The sequence below is a fragment of the Ceratotherium simum genome, chromosome 10 (assembly GCF_057802395.1).
Source record: "Ceratotherium simum simum isolate JZ-2026a chromosome 10, ASM5780239v1, whole genome shotgun sequence".
In the NCBI taxonomy this organism is placed as follows: Eukaryota; Metazoa; Chordata; class Mammalia; order Perissodactyla; family Rhinocerotidae; genus Ceratotherium; species Ceratotherium simum.
The window spans coordinates 51,855,959-51,874,320 of record NC_141909.1 but is presented as its reverse complement, the minus strand read 5'-3'; the positions used below and the strand labels follow the sequence as shown (position 1 = coordinate 51,874,320).

The 18,362-nt window shown below is 38.0% G+C and overlaps 1 long non-coding RNA gene across 2 annotated transcripts in view; it reads left to right on the top strand.

Annotated features, from left to right (window-relative positions):
• Window positions 1-18,362, top strand: part of LOC147916112 (uncharacterized) — a 40,754-nt gene that overhangs the window by 12,771 nt on the left and 9,621 nt on the right. Inside the window, exon 2 of one of the 2 annotated variants that reach the window (XR_015553412.1) lies at window positions 17,879-17,921. The exons of the other annotated variant lie outside the window; for it this stretch is intronic. This is a non-coding gene — a long non-coding RNA (uncharacterized LOC147916112). The remainder of the gene's footprint in view (window positions 1-17,878; window positions 17,922-18,362) is intronic. 2 annotated transcript variants of the gene reach the window in all.

The following is an 18,362-nucleotide window of genomic DNA, read 5'->3' as shown; positions in this document are numbered from 1 at the left end:
CAGTATTGTATTCTTCATTTCTGATTGGTTCTTTTTTATATCTTCCATTTCTTTGTTGACATTCTCACTGAGTTCATCTATTCTTCTCCCCAGATCAGCGAGCATCCTTAACACTCTTTGTTTGAACTCTCTGTCAGGTAGGTTGCTCATTTCTGTTTCACTTAGTTCCTTTTCTGGGGTTTTGTCCTGTTCCCTTACTTGGAATGTATTCCTTTGTCTCCTCATTTTACCTCTTTCCCTCTGCTTGTGTCTACGTATTAAGTAGGTGAGCTATGTCTCCTGCTCTTGGATAGGTGACCTTATGTAAGTGATGGCTTAGGAGGCCTAGTGTGCTTCCCTCAGTTCTCAATATTCCAGGGGTGACCCCTATGTGGGCTACGTGTGTCCTTCTGTTGTGGCCTGTTTACTCTCCCTGTAGGCGCCCAGGGAGGCCAAGTTATGCTCCTGGCCAGCTGTTGTAATGCTCAGCTGCTTGTAGTTGTTGTGGGCCCTTCAGTCTCTTTATCAGGTGTGGGGAGCCCCAGCACAGTTGGCTGCAACTTCTAATACCACATTTGTGTTGCAGTATTTCTTTTAAGTGAGTAGGCCCCCAGTGTGGCAGGTTGTTAGGCTCAGGGGCTTACAATTGCTATAAGCCTCCAGCCTTTTTGTCTCTTGTCAGCTCTCTGAGGATTGCATCTGGGTGGGGCTGGCCTCAGGCACGGGAGCACCCAATTGTTTCAGGCTTTGGAAGGCGGGGCAAACCCCCTACGTGGGTCTTTGAGAAGCACAAGTCTTCTGCAGCTGACAAGCCCTGCCACCCATAGGTCTATGCACACAGTCAACACAGTCCTGCCCTGTTTGCGTGCCCTGACCTCCTGAAGTAGACCCAGTCTCTCCACGGCGGGAGCCCCACATACTCCACCACTGCCCCACACTCTCCACCAGCTCCTTGTGTACGTCCTGCCTCACTGAAGTGGGCTCAGTTGCCAGGCTGCAGAGAATCCAGTCACCAATCTATGCAGGCCCACAAGTTGCCTGAGGGCTTGTTGTTGAGTGGGGCCAGTCTGTAGGGTGTGCTGCCTGCCCTGGCTGAGCTAGATTAAATTGGTGCTCCAGTGGGTGGGACAGACCTGGGCCTGCAGGCCCCAGGGAGAACTCCAATGGCGTCTGTGTCAGCACGCCCACCCCAGGCCACAACAATGGCCTCCGCCAATGTCCCAGTCCCTGGAGAGGTCTCACCTCTCACTGCAAGCACTCAGAGCCTATCAGGTGAGTGTCTTTTCACCAAAGCACTGTGCACCTTTCTTTCTGGTGATTTTCGGTTGCTTTCTGAAATGGGTGAGTTTGCACGTGGGCCCTTTAAGAGCTGGTTTTAATTTCTTTGTGAGCCAGCTTTTCTGGGGGTACTCCCCAATGTTTTAGTAGTAGGCAAAGTCACATATTATGTCACTCATCTTGATTGTGCTGGGTCCACAAAATGCCCACAGCGGGGGCGCTCCCAGCTCAGGGCCCCACGCCTCCAGGGAGGGCTGCAGACCTGTGCGCTGTTCCCGGGCAGCCGTGAGGCACTGCGGCTTGTGAAGGCAGCGTTTTTTCTCTGCAGAAGGGAGTTTCTGCCTCTTCCACCTCGATTAGGATTGTCCTTTGTTGCAGGAGTTCCTCTTATCTAGTAGTTTTCAGTTCTCACTCAGGGGCAATTTTTCCACGTGTACTTGTAAATTGGCTGTGTCCGCAGGAGGAGGTGAGTTCAGAGTCTGCCTACGCTGCCATCTTGACTTCTCTATTATATTATTTTTAATAATAGTATTTATTATCATACTCTGTATAGGGTACTTAAATATTAAATATCATATGGAATACTATCATTCAAGGAATACTTCTTTCCTTCATGAGAAATGCTCCCTAAACCTTGTCTCTAGCTTCCAAAACCAAACTCATCCACATCATCTCCAAACCAGCTCCTCCTCTAAACTTTCATAGTGTTATTGAAGATTCAAACATTTTCTCAGGATACTCAGGCTTAGTCACTCAAGGCTATCTTTCATTTTTCCTTTAACTATATCATGTAAGTGTTGGAGATTCTAAATACCAATTTTTCTCTCATATGTATCTTCTTACACTAACCCAGGCCATAATTACCTCTTATCTCTTACCTTGCAACAATTGCTGCTTATTCTTCCTACTCTCAACTTCAGAGGCCCAGAAAGTCAGACAGTTATAGTGGCTATATAATCACATCCAAAATGAAAAAGTCAACACATATCTGTAGAATACCTACTGAATGTCAGGCACTGTGTTAGAGATATAAGGATGGGCCCTAACAATTGCTTTACCTCTACTCCTGTGCATCACCGTTAATGTAACTCAACTACCCTCCTTTCACTGCCTGTGTCTTAGTGCCTTTTGCAGTTCTGCCAACATTGTCCCTTGCTTAATACTCTAATACTCTCCTCACATTTCAAATTCCATTTCCTGAGAGATTATCTAAATAACCTAGTCAATATTTTCTCCACTTGCTCAGTGCTCTGCACTAGCCTCCCTCTTAGGCCACTGCCCAGCATACAGAAGAGCTGCTCTTTGGTAGACAGCCACTGAATTAATCCCTTATGAGAACAGGAGGGGGTTGCAAGTTTCGCAAAATGGTCCTCTATGCTTAACAAATTGCCCCAGGCTACTCCTTTAGCAGGTTAGTTTCCTCCAGTGCACAAATGGTATGCTTAATAGGGAACCTGCTTTTATAACAGGCAAATGATAGTGTCATTTACAAAATCTAGGGAAGGAGCAAGTGGCAATATGTTGATTTTGAGGTGCTTTAGGGATATTTGACATGAATAACCCATTAAGTATTTAGAAACATGGATCTTGTACTTAAGAGAGGGCTTCAGATATTCCAACTGGAGAAACCCATCCAAGAGTCATCAGGATGTCAGTGATGGTTGGCATTTTATGTAAAGTAGATTAGTCCATGTGACCATAGAGAATGTCTTGAATATTAGGTCAAGGATATAACCCTGGGGAATATCAGAAAAACCACAGTGCAGTAAGGAGACTGAAGAGAATCAGAGAAGTATGAGAAAAGAAAAAATTATTTTTATCATGCACATCCTTAGTATGATCAAGTCTTCTGTGAGAGTTTTAGCCTGTTTCTCTGTCTTCTTTTCACTTTTTATATTTCCTATATATATTTCAATGCTTTAGTCAACTAGAATTCCAACTGTTATGCAACCATTTCTCATGCTTCCTGCAACCTGTACTTTCCTTGTGTCCATAATTCTCTTCTTTTTAGCTCTACCTATTGAAGTCAACTTTATCTTGCAAGATGTTTTCCAGATTGGTTCTCTGAACCTTTTTTTTTTTTTTTTGTGAGGAAGATTAGCCCTGAGCTAACATCTGATGCCAATCCTCCTCTTTTTTGCTGAGAAAGATTGGCCCTGGTCTAACATCTGTGCTCATCTTCCTCTGCTTTATATGGGATGCCGCCACAGCATGGCTTGACAAGTGGTGCGTCTGTGCATGCCTGGGATCCGAACCTGCAAACCCTGGGCGGCTGAAGCAGAGCGCCATGCACTTAACCGCTATGCCACCAGCCAGCCCCAACTCTGAACCTATTTTTTGAGCTTACTTTACTTTCTTTTCCATATGATTATTTATAGACTTTTCTTATCCCTTTACTAGACTTTTAGTTTCTTGAGGACCTAGACTGTATTTTTATTGTTGTATCTCTTTTATTGCTGGTACTTAGTAGGTGTTCAAAAAATACTATTTATATTGACAACAATGTCATCTATTCTGCCTAAATAATCGTTTGCCTAAATCATCATTTGCCTCTCCTACCTCTCCTCTTTACTCTTACTTGCCTATCTCCTGGTAGTAAAGAATCTTTGAAGCATAAACATATTATGCCTTTCCCAGAAAAAGCTAGAGAGAGAAAAAAAGGCAAGTCTTCTTAGGCTGATGTTTGACAGTAATCCGAGAGGTGATTTTGTATAGATTAAGTTGCAGAAAGGTTTGGCAAGAAAAGCAAAGACTTGCTATGCTCCTTCTAAGTCTACTGTTACATGTAATTGAAGCATGTTTATCATCAGGGTTCTTTTCTTTTATAGACCTAAACACAGAGTGCATGGTAAAATCTTACAAAAAAATTAAAATGAACATTTTAGACTTTCCCATACTTCTACCATGTGCATGATCTAGAGGTGAAATGCCAATAGTAACTTAAAATGAACCTTATAACACTTTCAAGAGTTTTATTTAGAAAAGTATCTATGATATGAGCTTTAATACATTTTTAGGACCTTACTGCTTTCTCTTTCTCTTCCTTTTTATTTGCTAGATATAACATTTCCTATTTCCAACAACAATAGCTTGAAGGACGAGTTGGTAATGAATTTTGATGTGTGTGTGTGTCTGTGTGTGTCTGTGTGTGTCTGTGTGTGTGAGAAAGAGAGAGAGAGAGAAAGTATGGAATAGCTAACCATATGAACTTCCCTTACCAACAGGCTCTCAGCTGTTACCATTTTATTTCCTAGTATCTGCCTGGGCTGCATCGTTTAAATTTGTTTTGTTTGCAATAGCATGTAGCTAATCTTTAATGAATTCTTCCAGTTGTGTCTTTCTGCCATTGGCATTCTAATCAATTAAGGTTTCCTATTGAGTTGTCTCCTAGTTTTTCTTCCTCCATCTTCATTCCATAAAGTATGAAATACATGACGAAGTGAAAGCCCATGTTTATATATGTATAGCCTTGTTGTATTCCTTGTACTTAAACCCGTCTTTTCATTTTCTTTTTCTTAAGTTTCGTTATCTCAGGCTGAATCTCCCCAGCATCACATACTTAGTGGTGTTTCTTTTAATTCCAAGCAAGCCAAAAAGCAAATTTCAGAGTATTTACAACAATGAATAAAATATCTCTAGTGCTCATCAGGCCATTTTGTGATATTATTTCATCAATATATCCTTAATGACTCTGTGATAACCAATGTTCTCGTTAGGCACCAAGCACCTAAATAATCCTTTAAGAGCCATAAACAATTTTAGTGAATGTGGTTCCTGCCCGAGTAACTGTAAGTAGCTGGATATCTCAGCTCCACAGCTCAGATTCCCTCTCACTCCTTTATTACATATATTCTCACATATATCTCAGCACAATCACTACCTTCCAGCAACTGCAAAATCCTGGTTGTCAGTCTCTTCACGGGTTGATTAGACTTGTTACTGGCAGTCAGTGGTTGAGTGTCTTAAAGTTTGCTGCCACATATCTTGATGTATTTTAATTATAGCCTGCATATATGAAGAAGGGCCATTTCATTTTTATGAGAAACAGTATATTGTCTGTATAAAACTGACCTTGTGCTGGAAAATAAAGAATTAAAGTAAGCATATAGAATACAAATAATTTTTATGATCCAAAAAAAAATTTTTCATCAAAGACACCAATCCATGAAATATCCTCTAAATATTCCTTTTAGTCAATTAAGTATGACATTTATTTTTTAAAGTCTCAGGTTCTATCTGTGTCCTTAACTAAGAAAAATAGTTTGAGGTGCCATATGTTTATCTTTCTGCCCAGTCACAAGGAACATCACAGACAGAGGTGACCCTGAGCCAGATGGAGAGAGATGGGGGCTTCCTTTTCACTTCCCCTGTAATAGAATCCCCATGATCGCATTCCTGATGCCAATCAGATAACCTTTCTTCCTTCCTAAGACCTTCTAGAGCATTAAAGACTGGACCCAAGGGAATTTGGTTAAAAGGGGGAAGAAAATCTTCCTTTTGTTTTCTTTTCCTTTCTATTTTTGAGATTACCTTGATCCTGTTTTGTTTCACCTTTTTCATTTTCTGCTTCTATCATATCTTTGATACAGCCTTAGAGTCACATGGGAATCAATACAATGGACTAAATGGCCTTAAAATTTCTGATGGTAAATTGTGCCATTTTCTAATTCAACTCTTAAGGAAAAAGACTCTTTAAAATAAGGAGAAAGTAGTTCTAATCTCATTCCTTTATAAAGTTGATGGTGCCTGTTTGTTTAAAGAATTCAATGCTTGGAAAAGAGAACACATTTTATAAATGCCCAGTTGTCAAAGAACTCAAGGAAGAGACATTAGCTTTTTGAGACTTGGGGATAATTGCAGAATTTGCCCTTGGTCTTTTACAAACATTCCTATATTAGCAATGTTGTCAATGGGATTTGGCATTCCAAGTACTAGGTTAATATAGGCACAGGTTGATGGTTTTAAAGGAAGTTTTCCAAAGTAGAGGAGAGTTTTAGAAATAACATGAATGTAAATACATGTTAGATGACTGATCTGATAAAATGTTGATGTTTCTAAAAGTGATAGAAAACAACTACACAGTGAAATTCAGTATCTTTTCTTCCTACTTGCATCATTTAAAATATTTATATTTTCTGAATGTTAAGATTATCAGAGGGGATAAAAAGGTTTTATTTTCCTTATCCTGCAAATAAAGGGTTTCATTTTCTGAAATCAGAAATTTAGAGAAATCATTGCCAAGGATCACTGAACCTTTTAGTCACCAAGTATGTTTTTTTTTTATAGTTATTATTACTATTCAAAGTGGTAATAATTTTTTTTGAGGAATAATGTTATACTTGCTGTTTGTAGAACAAACAAACAGAGCCAGCCCTGATGGCCTAGTGGTTAAAGTTTGGCACTCTCACCACTTCAGCGGCCCTGGTTTGCTTCCCGGTCGCAGAACCACATCACCTATCTGTCAGTTGCCATGCTGTGGAGGCGGCTTATATAGAAGAACTAGAAGGACTTACAACTAGGATATACAACTCTGCACTGGGGGCCTTTGGGGAGGAAAAAAAAAAGGAGGATTGGCGACAGATGTTAGCTCAGGGCGAATCTTTCACTGCAAAAAAAAAAAAAAACAACAAAGCAAGCAAACAAACAAAAATATTTCAGAAACATATTAAGAAGTAAGTGAAATTTATCTGTATGCCTAGGACCCAGAAATAACCATTCTATAATTTGGTTGCATATTCTTATAAATGCCATAGATAGATGATGATAGATAGGTAGGTAGGTAGATAGATAGGAAGAAAATATATAACTTTGCACACATAATTTTGACAAAATTGTGCTCATGTTATGCATATTCTTTTTAGATGACTTTTTGAAAATGTTATATCATTATAAATCACACTTTGCAGATCTCCCCATCAGGAAAATATAATGCCCTTGCTGCCCTGGCCTCTGTCCTCTTTCTCTGGGACTCCATGCCTGGTCGAGCATCTGTGCAAGTCTCTTCCCTGACCAGCTGCTATTAGACTGTAACCAGACCTGAACACAAACAAGCACTAGCTTAAAGCAGTGCTTCCCCACCCACTCATCAAAAAGACAATTCTGCCTCTCAGGGCTACATCCCAAGATCTAGGGACTCATAGGCTTGCCTATGGTGGCTGTGGTCATCCTGGATAGGGACAGAGATGTTAGTTCTTGATACTACTGCAGAAAGGAGCATTGTCCTCACCTGGGGCTCTGAGTCTAGGCTCTGAAGGTAGTGGTTGTGTCAGGGAGGCACAGAAAAGAGTGGTTTAGGAACAATTCTACCTGGGAAAGTAGGCTGTGTGGCCATGAGTGTAGGGATTACTGGTTCACTGTGAACAGCTAAAGCCAGAAGAGCTTCTGAATCACCTGGAATCTTTCCAGTTAAAAAGAGTTTGGGGGTGGGAGTACCAAAGGTTTTAGCAATTATATCATTAACCTGGTGTAACCTAATAGGAGTTTGTGCCAGAGTCTTGGGTGTAGTTATCATTACTTTGAACATATTCATTGATTTTTCTTCCTCCATTTAGAGGAGCTTGGGACTGTCACATTGTCAGGAACTGTAGTGAAGACTAGAGACCACAATGGCAGATGATTGAAGTCATCCATCCATTCATTCATTCACTCATTCAGCAAATATTTTGTGAGGCTGTACCATGTGCCAGGCTCTTTACTAGGCACAAGGAATCAAAGATGCCATTTTGTTGCCTGCTGAATCTCCTTGAAGCTTGGAACAGCATGTGTGCTTTGTTATGTATTGAAGTCAGTTGCTAGCGAAGCCAAGAGTGTTAAATATAAAGGTAAATTTAGGAGATATCTAGAAATAGCATTGCCATAGTCTGCAAAACCTACTGACATGAAATTCTCATTTAAGTACATGAATATTGGGAATCTGGGGCATATATAAATAAAGAATTCACCTGATACATTTCAAAAACTGCCTTCTGAACTATTTAATTAACAACCTATGAAAAATATACTCTTGAGACCTAAGTGGATAATAGATGTCACCTTTGTTCTATAAAAATGCTGTGCTACTCATAAAACTTAATTTTAAAATGAACAGTCAGCATTTGCAACAAGCTGTCTCTCTAAAAGTTCCACCTATCATGGTTTGACACAAATAATGAAGAAGGGCAACGTTTACCCTCATTGCTACAGCAGACAATTTTATTTATCATTGGATTCTAAGGTGTAGTGTTGTCTCCAGAGAATGAAGATTGACAGGGCAGATGGTCTTTATTGTTCCTAAAGGTCTCTTTAGTAAATGACACGCTAATTCTTTAGTACTTTCATCTATCTACCCTCCCCATGCAATTAAAATTTGGTGACACATTTTTATGGTCACTAAACGGGCATAAATTAGCATTAATTAGGGGTATTGTAAGGTAATTCCCTAATCGAGAAGTTACATGCAGATGGGAGGAGCACAAGGACTACTAATAAAGTTCTCAAAATCACCTCTAACACTTTCGCAGCAAGGAGGTTATGCTTCTATCTTCATGGGTTATGCTTTGCAGAAAAAAAAAAGGTTGAATTTTTATACTAATCTTGTGTTCGTGCATAGTCTGTCTCCCCCTCTACCTCACCGCCCCTGAGCCTGAGATACATAGATCTTTGGTAAGGAACACAGACAGGCTCTTTGGATTAATTAATTCATTAGTTAATCAATAGGAGACATGCCTTCCAGGCTTGCATTCTGGGTGCCAATGGCTAAGGATTCTTATGCTGAGCATAATGGCTTCAATAAGCCATTAAGTGAAAACCACAATGAGGCATTTAAAAGGCTTTCCAATTAGATCAGAGGCTAGTTGTCATCCTTAGGCAACTCCCTCCTTCCAATATCCAAGGTATCAGTTTAAATTGCTGCTATCAAATGGGCAAGAATTATTTCTACCTTTTAACAATTTTGTGGTCTTACGAAACAAAAATGGCTGATCTCCCAAATACTCATTCCATGCATTGATATTAGCAAGAGGAAATTAATATTAAATCAGATGTTTATGTTCCCATATATAAACCAAGGGGTGTGGTGGGGAAGCCTTTTAGAGAAAAAGAGAAAGTAGACAGCAAGATTTAGCAGAGTATGTTATCCCACTGTGTCCCAGCATTCCCCCATTCCCATGTGACTCAGTTTCCAAATTGACAAAGCAGAATTATCACTGAGTTATCCACAGAAGGCAGTAATGCCATTTTTTAACAAAGTACTACATTCACTTAGTCATTCAACAAGTATTTATCGAGCACCTATAGGGTGCCAAATGCTGTTCTTGACACCCTAAGTTAGAGCAGGTGGAGTAAGGAAGAGGATGACAGGTATGTGTTCTAACAGGCTTACCTCTACGGTTGTGTCCCATACATGCGGAAAATCACAACCCTCCTCTGACTCATCTTCTGCTCACTTCTGCATGCCCACACTTCCCCCTTGAGCAGAAAGATTAGTAGTCAGCAGGATTTATATACTGTTTTCTCAAACCCTTTCCTTCCAAAGCTATGCAAATTATATAAATACAGAGCAGAAGTTTTAGAAATGGGAGAGGTGGTAAAGGATGATCAGTGTGGCTGCCCAATACTCCTTTACAAAAATTTAGTCTAGTCTCATCTCCTCTCCATGGTCATTTTTTCCCCCCTTAGCAAGTAGGAGAGAGATTAAATACTTTTTCTTGGCTGCTATCTTCTTGAGTTTTAATAATAAGCACATATCTCATTTTAAGCAGTGAATTGGGAATATTTAACATGTGCCCATTCCTCAGACACCCCTAATCTTGTGTCATAAAATGTTTTGCATTAGCTAGTAGTCTTATGTAAATTCTAAATGCTGATTTCAAGGTTTGTCCCCCAAAAAGAAGTTCTTATACATAAAAAGAATCTCTGTGCTTTTAAACCTTTCATTCTGTCCACTTTTCAAATCATCTGGCTTAGTGGAGCTCTTGTAACTCTTTGATATGATTTTCATCACTTGTAACCTTTATACCTTTTAGAATTTTGTCCCTGGTACTTAGTCCATACCTTGTCAACAAGAAATAGCTGTACTGGTTTCTGCTGCTGAATATTTCATATTAAAATTCACAATATTTAATGTTTCTTAGGGAAGAAATTGGCACAACATCTCTATGGTGCATCTGCTGGGTATGGCTGTCAGTTATTATAATAGGGTTTCTAACAAATGACATGTCAAAGCCTTGACTTTCAAAGCCCTTATGCACAGTGTCAATCATTTACTCTCTGCCTGTTCAAATGAGCATTCTTCCAAGAGCACCTTTAAGGTGTGTGTGCCCTGACTTTTCATCAAAAATCCTTTCTGTCCTTATTTTATCTTGTGGAAAATCTCCCCTGTAATGCAAATGTGAAAGGACAAAAATGACCATTTTGAGTAGTAATGAAGAATTTTTAACAATAATGTTCTGTAGTCTTTGTTATACGTTCTGAGCATAGTTGCTTGTCATCTCCTCTTTCCCCTACTGTCCCCTCTAACATATACTGCTTTCTAAATATTCTATAAACTTTGGATAATTGTTTACATTGAGAGCTTATATCAAACTGAGCAACGTTCACCTTTGAAATTAAAAAAGGAAGCACCTATATAAAAAGCGGAAAAAAATAGAAGTCCTAATGTAAGTGTGTCTTTTTACTTAGCAACCCTGAAAAATTATTTGGTTCACCAGGATTCTGAAACAAATCAGACAGTCAATAGCCATAATCATTTACAGTCAATATTACATGCCATGTTAGTGATGGTTACTGGAGTCTAAATACAAATCTGGACTTTGATTGGGAAAGTGGGTGTTAATTTTAGAAAACTATTTCCAGAGTTGAATCAAGTGGTTACATTAAAAAGGAGGACTGCTATATTTAAAAAAAAAAAACAACATAATTTTTCTCTTACTCTCTTTCCATTAATTGACTAGCATGGAGCAAATACTTTTCATTTCCAATAATGAATAATTTATGTACTAATTTCGTGAGTCCTAAAAAAAAGTAAATATAATTTTGAAATCAAGAACATATTGACTTCCTTTCTTCCTTCCACGAACATTGATTCAATGCCTACTATGTGTTCAGTGGTAGAAAGGCATGGACTCTTGCACTACATCTTAGCAGAAAGAGATTTCAACAGAAATGATCTTAAACACTGAACACAGTTGTTAATAGCTTTTCTTGTATCTTTTTCTTTCCTGGAGGTGAATTGAAGGTGGTTTGGACACTTCAGACATAAAAATTAAATGTTCTGCCTAGTAACACAGAACTAACAATCATTCCTTGCAAATGTACCATCTCATCTTATTGTCCCCGAGAGGTACACATCTGGGTTCCCAGATACTCTTTATTAAATATATAATCTATTTCATTTAGTTGGCTCTCTAGGCAGTAAACTTGTCAGCCTCATTGTCTTTTATATTGCATAGCTCTCAGTAAACATTGTATAATAAGCAAGAAAAATACACTGAAACAACCTATTGATGAGGTTCAGGACACACTACCCCAAAATATGGCACCTTGGCATATTGAATATCTTAAGCTGAAGGAGTTTGTGAAAAAGGCAGAAGCAGGAAGTTCTCTCTGACCTCTTCACCCCTGTCCCCCATCCTTGCTCTTCTTCCCTGAAAGCAGGATATCAATCTCCCATGTCAAATGTACTCTCCCTGTACAGAGAGGACAGAGGACGTCCTTATGGCCAGAGACAGGGAGTTTAGGGCCCAGAGACGGTATAAACAAACCTTCTTAAACGAACCCTTATCTTCCTAGTTACTTCTTCACCATTTACTACTCCTACCAGTTTGTCTCGTCAATTCTTCACAAATGTATTTTATTTCTTTGTCTAAAAGGTATAAAAGCTTCCTGCTCTCATCACTTCTTCAGGTCTTCATTCTCTTGTGAAGGTCCCCATGTACGTGTAAAAATTCAGTAAAATCTGTATGCTTTTCTCTTGTTAATCTGTCTTTGTCAGTTTAATTTCCAGACCCAGTCAGGGACCTTAAGATGGTCAAGGAAGAATTTTTTCTTTTCTACGCTGTTCTATAATCATTCAAATTAACCTTTTAAAAAATTGATTTGTACTTCTGAATTTTCTGGGTCTAAGATCCAAATCAGGACTGCCAGACTCCCACAAGAAACTGCTTGCAAAAGTATTAACAAAAATCCTAAAGAGGAAATCTTCAGCCAAACTTAGTAGACTCAAGAAGTTTAAACACAATCTGGAAAACACTTTTTTGCCGTCTTATCTAAACCAAAGCTATAAACCTCATGAGGTTTGGCTTTCACTAATATTTATTTCTTTTCCTTGTTGACAGGCAGCAAGTACCTCCTCAGGAAGCACTAAGTAAGCTTTCAGCATGTATTAAGAAATAGCTATTTATTTACAGATATTTCTGAGAAAGTGAGTGAGCAGAGAAGGGAATAGAAAGAATTGGGCATCTCTTGCCAGAATCTGACAGCTTGAACTTTATGAAAGATTAAAAGTAAAAAATATGTCTATAGCCACGGATACCTTACTCTTTGGTGTAAAAAAAAAATCTTTTCCATCCTCAAAAATCTGCCCTAGAAATGAATAAAAACTCCCTTAATTTAACTGAGAGAGGGTAACTTAATTATGCAAATCAACAGGAGATTGACCCTGCCGTGAATTTTTAATAATATACTAATTGCCTGATAAGGAAATCAAATTAGACTTTGGTGGTAAATTTTTGTCTGAGTGTGCTGGGAGTTATAGAATCAACTCTGTTTTACAATGATGGTCGGGGAGCTGATATTTAGTTTGTCAGATGAAAATACTGGTCTCTCTTTCGGCATGTGTTCTCTTGATTAAGTATTGACTTTTAAAATTTCACTAAGTCCATCTCGGCTCTTTTCTAATGATCTCTAAAATGAATCCCAATTGTCTCTTCTCCTTGTTTATAAGACTGTAGAGAAGTGACAATTGGTTAACCATGAAAGCTGAGTGAGGATGACTTTTTCCGTTAAGCATTAGTAAGTAAAAAATTTTGGTCTTATACAGTCAGATTGGCACACAGGAAAAGGGGTCATTTGCCTGGTGGGGTTTTGTTATTCAAGAGCTACTTGGAACTGTGAATAACTTTTGCAGGGTACAAAGCTCTTCTCAGTCATATTTCTGTAAAATATGCTTCTTTTCCTCCTAACTCTTCCTTTACTTCAAGAATCGTAGAGAACAGATCAAAGTAATTTCAGATAGAACATCTTGACTTCTTTGATGGCAGAAAGATTTTTTTTCCGTCTTTTTGTAAAATCAAGACAATAAGTAGAGGGAAAAACTTGGGTTTACAGCAGGCAAAATTTCCAGAAGACTTAATATGAAAATCTATTGAAGAGGAAGGAGAGAATTTTCTTTTACCTAAATTACTCTCACTCCACCATGACTATTTTCTTTAAAAAATGGATCTTCCATCTTTGGAAAATGACTAAGCACTGGAAGTAGCTAATTTTACAAAATAATTGGTCATTCATTATTTAACAAACATTTATTGGGCCCTACTTAGTTAAAAGGCACAATAATAAGCAGTTGGGAAAACAGTAGAGTTAAAGAGGAGAAAGGAATCAGATATGTTTGCTGAAGTCATGGAGGTTATAGGTTGGCAGAAAAGACAGGTACATATACATAATCAAACAATGAAAAACATGCACAGTACTATGAAGCAGACATGTAGGTACTATGGAAGTATATTATGGGGCTTACCTAAGCCTGGGAACTCAACTTTTCTAAGCAAATTAGATAAAATTTCAGACCTGAAGGGTCTGTAAGATCTATAGATATTTGCTAGATAAATAATAAGAGGGAAGACAATCCGGTCTGATGCAACAGCTTACGTTAAAGCTCTGAGGTCAAAGTTAGCACGAAGTGCTGAAGAAACAGACAAGTCCTGTGTGGCAGGTATACACAGTGTAAGAATGAACAGCAAGATTATGAGGCTAAGGGACACTGGAGAGCGAGACCACATGTGACCTTGTAGTGACAAATGTATGTTTAAGCATGGCTTGGTATGACTAAAAAAAACACTATTCCAATTTCAGAAAATATCCTTACGACTTTATATTTGAAAATAATTTCTGAATAATAAAATTGTTACATAACTTGTTCTGAGTCTCCAGAGCTCTACGTTTTTCAGATTATTTGTTCAGAACAGAATGGCTAGTGGTCTACTAAACCTTCAGAGCCCATCATTTCCATCTTCCTTCCTTGACGTAGAAAACCCTGAGATTTTGGGGTGGCCATGAGGATCAAGTGTATTTGTTCATTAATATCTGTAAACCACTTAGAACAGTACCTGTGATAGAGCAAGTGCTCAATAATATTACTCACAATTATTTCCTTTTTTGGTACTGAATTTCATGGATCTCTTTTTGTAAACAAGACCTTTAGTTATTGTGGACACTAGGGAAAATTGTTTTCCTTGCCTACTCTAATAACCTATGCTCATGAAAAATCAAGAAAGAGTAAATGAAATTTTGCTGTAAAAAAATGTAGGTCTAAGATGCCCAATCAAAGCCTTGCCATAAAAAATGGACAATTATTGCACGAGAGAGGCATGCCCTTTACTGGGTAGAAGATTTATAATTTACAAAAAAAGGTAAAGAATAAACCTTGAGATTTCAGTTTAAAAAGGATTTTGACAAGGCTTAAATCAAGAAAGGCAGGGAAAAAGGAGAGATGAGATGACAGCAACAAAATTTTGGAAGCTGGAAATGAAGTCAGTAGGTGTGGCTAAGTCGGGGGGGTGGGGCAGGAGGCAGGGAAGATTCAGAAGCAAACTGGTTCGCACTACAGAATGCCAGAAAGCATAAGAATCAGAAGCACCAGTTTTTCAGAAAGTGAGGGTAAAGGGGGTTAAAAATCAGGTTATTTGAAAGTCGATCTCTGAAGTACTTGATGTCTTTCAGTATATTTAGACAGGATTTATACCTATATCTGAGAGTTTGGGGATAAATATAGAATTATAACATAGAATATAGAAATATGATGTAGAATTACATGCAATAATGAGAATACCTTCAGGAAGAGCCAAAAATTGTAAAAGAGAGGCAGTAGTGAATACTAATACTGATATTATAAACACAGATATTATTATATTGAAGGATGAGGTATAGGAATTTTGCATGTGAGAAAGAAGGAGAGAAAGAGGGTAAAGAAAAATTCCTCAATTTTCACGGTAGGAAGTCGATAGGTAATACCTAAAATGGAAAAAAATGAGAAACAGCCCCCAAAGCATGTTATTTAGAAACATAAAAGTAGATACCAGAGGAAACAGCCAAAGGAGCTGAAAGTAGCTACCTCTGGGGAATGCTGATCAGCTTGGGGACAGGAAGAGAGGGGACAGCTACATTTTATTTTAAGCCTTGGAGAACTATTTGACTTCTCTAAAACCATATGTGTGTATATCTTTGATAGATATAAAAGTTACATTAAAAGGAAGAAAGAATACCCTTATATAATAGAAGTGGAAATTCTTACAAAAAGGAAGGTTAAAAGAAGTGTTAACAAGTACCCAAATTAAGGTAGAGTGAATAAGGCTTGTAAATGGTGGGGTACATTGGGGAGTGCAGGTATATATCAGGAGACATGTAGGAGAAAAAATAGAGCAAAGGGGTTAAACAAAGTTATTTAACATACGTCTGCTTCTTTGATGTTTCGTGCTTAAAGTAGCTTTAACATACTTCCAGCTCATGACAACCAGCCTGCTGATATTGGGGAACGCAATAAAGTAGTCTAGTCCAATGAGTCTGGTCATATATCACATTAAATCCCTTGGCATGTTGAGTTGGTCACAGATTGTGCAGTTGCTATTTCCTGTAAAATTATGGCAGTGATATATGTAGATATATTTTCAAACATGCCCAAGAGTAAAATTTTTATTGGTTTACAAGACAGATAGCTTGTCATATAATCAGAGTTGGACAGAACGTTAGAGGTTATCTGGTTCCACCCTTTGCTCGATTCTTGAATTTCCTGCACAATATCCCTATGTAGTGGAGAATACTTCCATGTATCTTAAATAATTTCCTCCCAATGACTGCATAGGGACATCATGGTTCAAGACTGTTCAGGACTGAGGAGGATGTGAACAGATCAGTTACTAGAAGGTAGTGTCATGGTCATGGCATGGTCCTTTTAGGGGAAATTGATAGTAGATGATTAGTGTGAATGGAAAGATGAACCATGAGTAATATCTGTAACCCAGAGCATACCTGTGCATCTTTTACTGTAGTGGGGCACTCTCCAACTGCAGATATTTTGACATTATGAGGTTGTCTTCCTTGACTAGATACAATGTGGGACCAAGGAGTCTCCATGGATATCTTCAGATAGATCCAGGGCTTGCGTTTCAGCAAATGGGAAAAAATGAGGATCTTGGCCAGGTTGTCAGTGGCCTCTCAAGTAGTTGTCCAGACCTGTTAAAATAGATGTACAGGATTCCAATCTTTAATTGCTAGATATTACTGGTCGAATGACATTTGGTGGTGTTGGAACTGGCTGAGGAACATCTGGAAGTCCTTCTACCATGGCTTGTCCTGTTCTGAGAGTTAGTTAAAGGAAGACTCCCTGGAGAAAGAACATCTGTGGGAGTGACCGTGTTCATACATGGAGATCACAGTAGTGCTGGCAGTGGTGGATCTTCAAACATGCAGAGGCTGGTAGACATTTTTAATGAAGATATCATTCTAGTTACTACTCAGGTCATGCCTTCATCATCTCTCACCAACACCACATGCATAGCCTCTTATCCAGCCTCTTTGACCCGTGTTTTCCCTTCTCTTCAATCAAACATCCATAGATCTTCCTAAAATGTAAACTGACAGTTAGTATGAAAAAAGAATTTTTGCTTAAAACTCTCCTTTCCATTCCTGAAGAGATTCCAAATTATGTAAATGACATCCACCATATCTAACTTTTGCCATGTGACATTAGACATATGCATGCTTTCTCATGTCTCTGTGTCTTCATGTTTCAACACCTCTTGTCTAAATTGACATTAATCCTTCATCTGCTTTGGAATTTTGATCTGTATTTCATGTCTTGGCTAAAATATTACCTTTCTGGAAACCAATTTAGAACAGTCCCAAGCAAAGTTAAAAATTCCTCTTTTATTATAATACTGATATTTTAACCATATAAATATATATATATATACTTTTTATTTACAGTATGCTCCTTGGGCACTAATAACAACAACTAACAATGGCGCTTTCTTTTAACCATAAATTGTCTGAACATAGAACTTTTACAAATCCTAATTTCTCCAAATCTTCTTCAGTTTTTACTGTAGTCAATGCTTTATTCCATTTTCCTTATTAAGCTCGAATTACTTCTGGTAATTTCTGTTTTCCCCAAAGATTGTAAATTTAGTGTTCCTGCTGCCTGGAATAATCTTCCACCTTCTTCAGATATTTCTTTATTTCATCTTCCTAATGAAAACATTTCTGATCACCCCATTCAGAATTGTACCCTCTCCTCCTCTTTCCTGCTTTTTTCTCTTTGTATCTCTCATCTGCATAAAATAAGCTATATATTTTCCTTATTTTGTTTATTGTCAGTCTCCCCCTACTAGTATGATAGCTTCTAATGAAGATATATTTATCTTTTTTGTAGAGTGTGCCAAGAACAGTGTCTGACATACAAAGCGAGCCCTTAAGTAAGTTAGTTTTTTATTAAACATTCAGTTTTATTGCATTGCATTCAGAAAATGTGTGCTCTACAGTTCCTACATAAAATATTTATTGAGATTTTGTAGCATATATGTTTCAAGGGCATTTGAAGATAGATTTAAAAATAGATTTATCCTCTGTAATGTGTATGGGGTCTGTGTGTGTGTGTATCTATCCCATGTCCTAAATGATCTATTAATAATTGTTAAATATGTCATCTGAATTGGGTTTCTCTCAATTAAGCCTACCATTTTGAATAGTTTTTAAATATACATTTTAATTCTGTGTCTTCAGCACATACAGTTTCATGATTATTACACATTTTTAAGGAATATTTTTCATATTTATTTTAATCTTAAATTCTACTTTGATGTTAATATTGTTACTCACTCTTAGATCCTTTTTACTTGTGCTAGGCTGATGTAGAT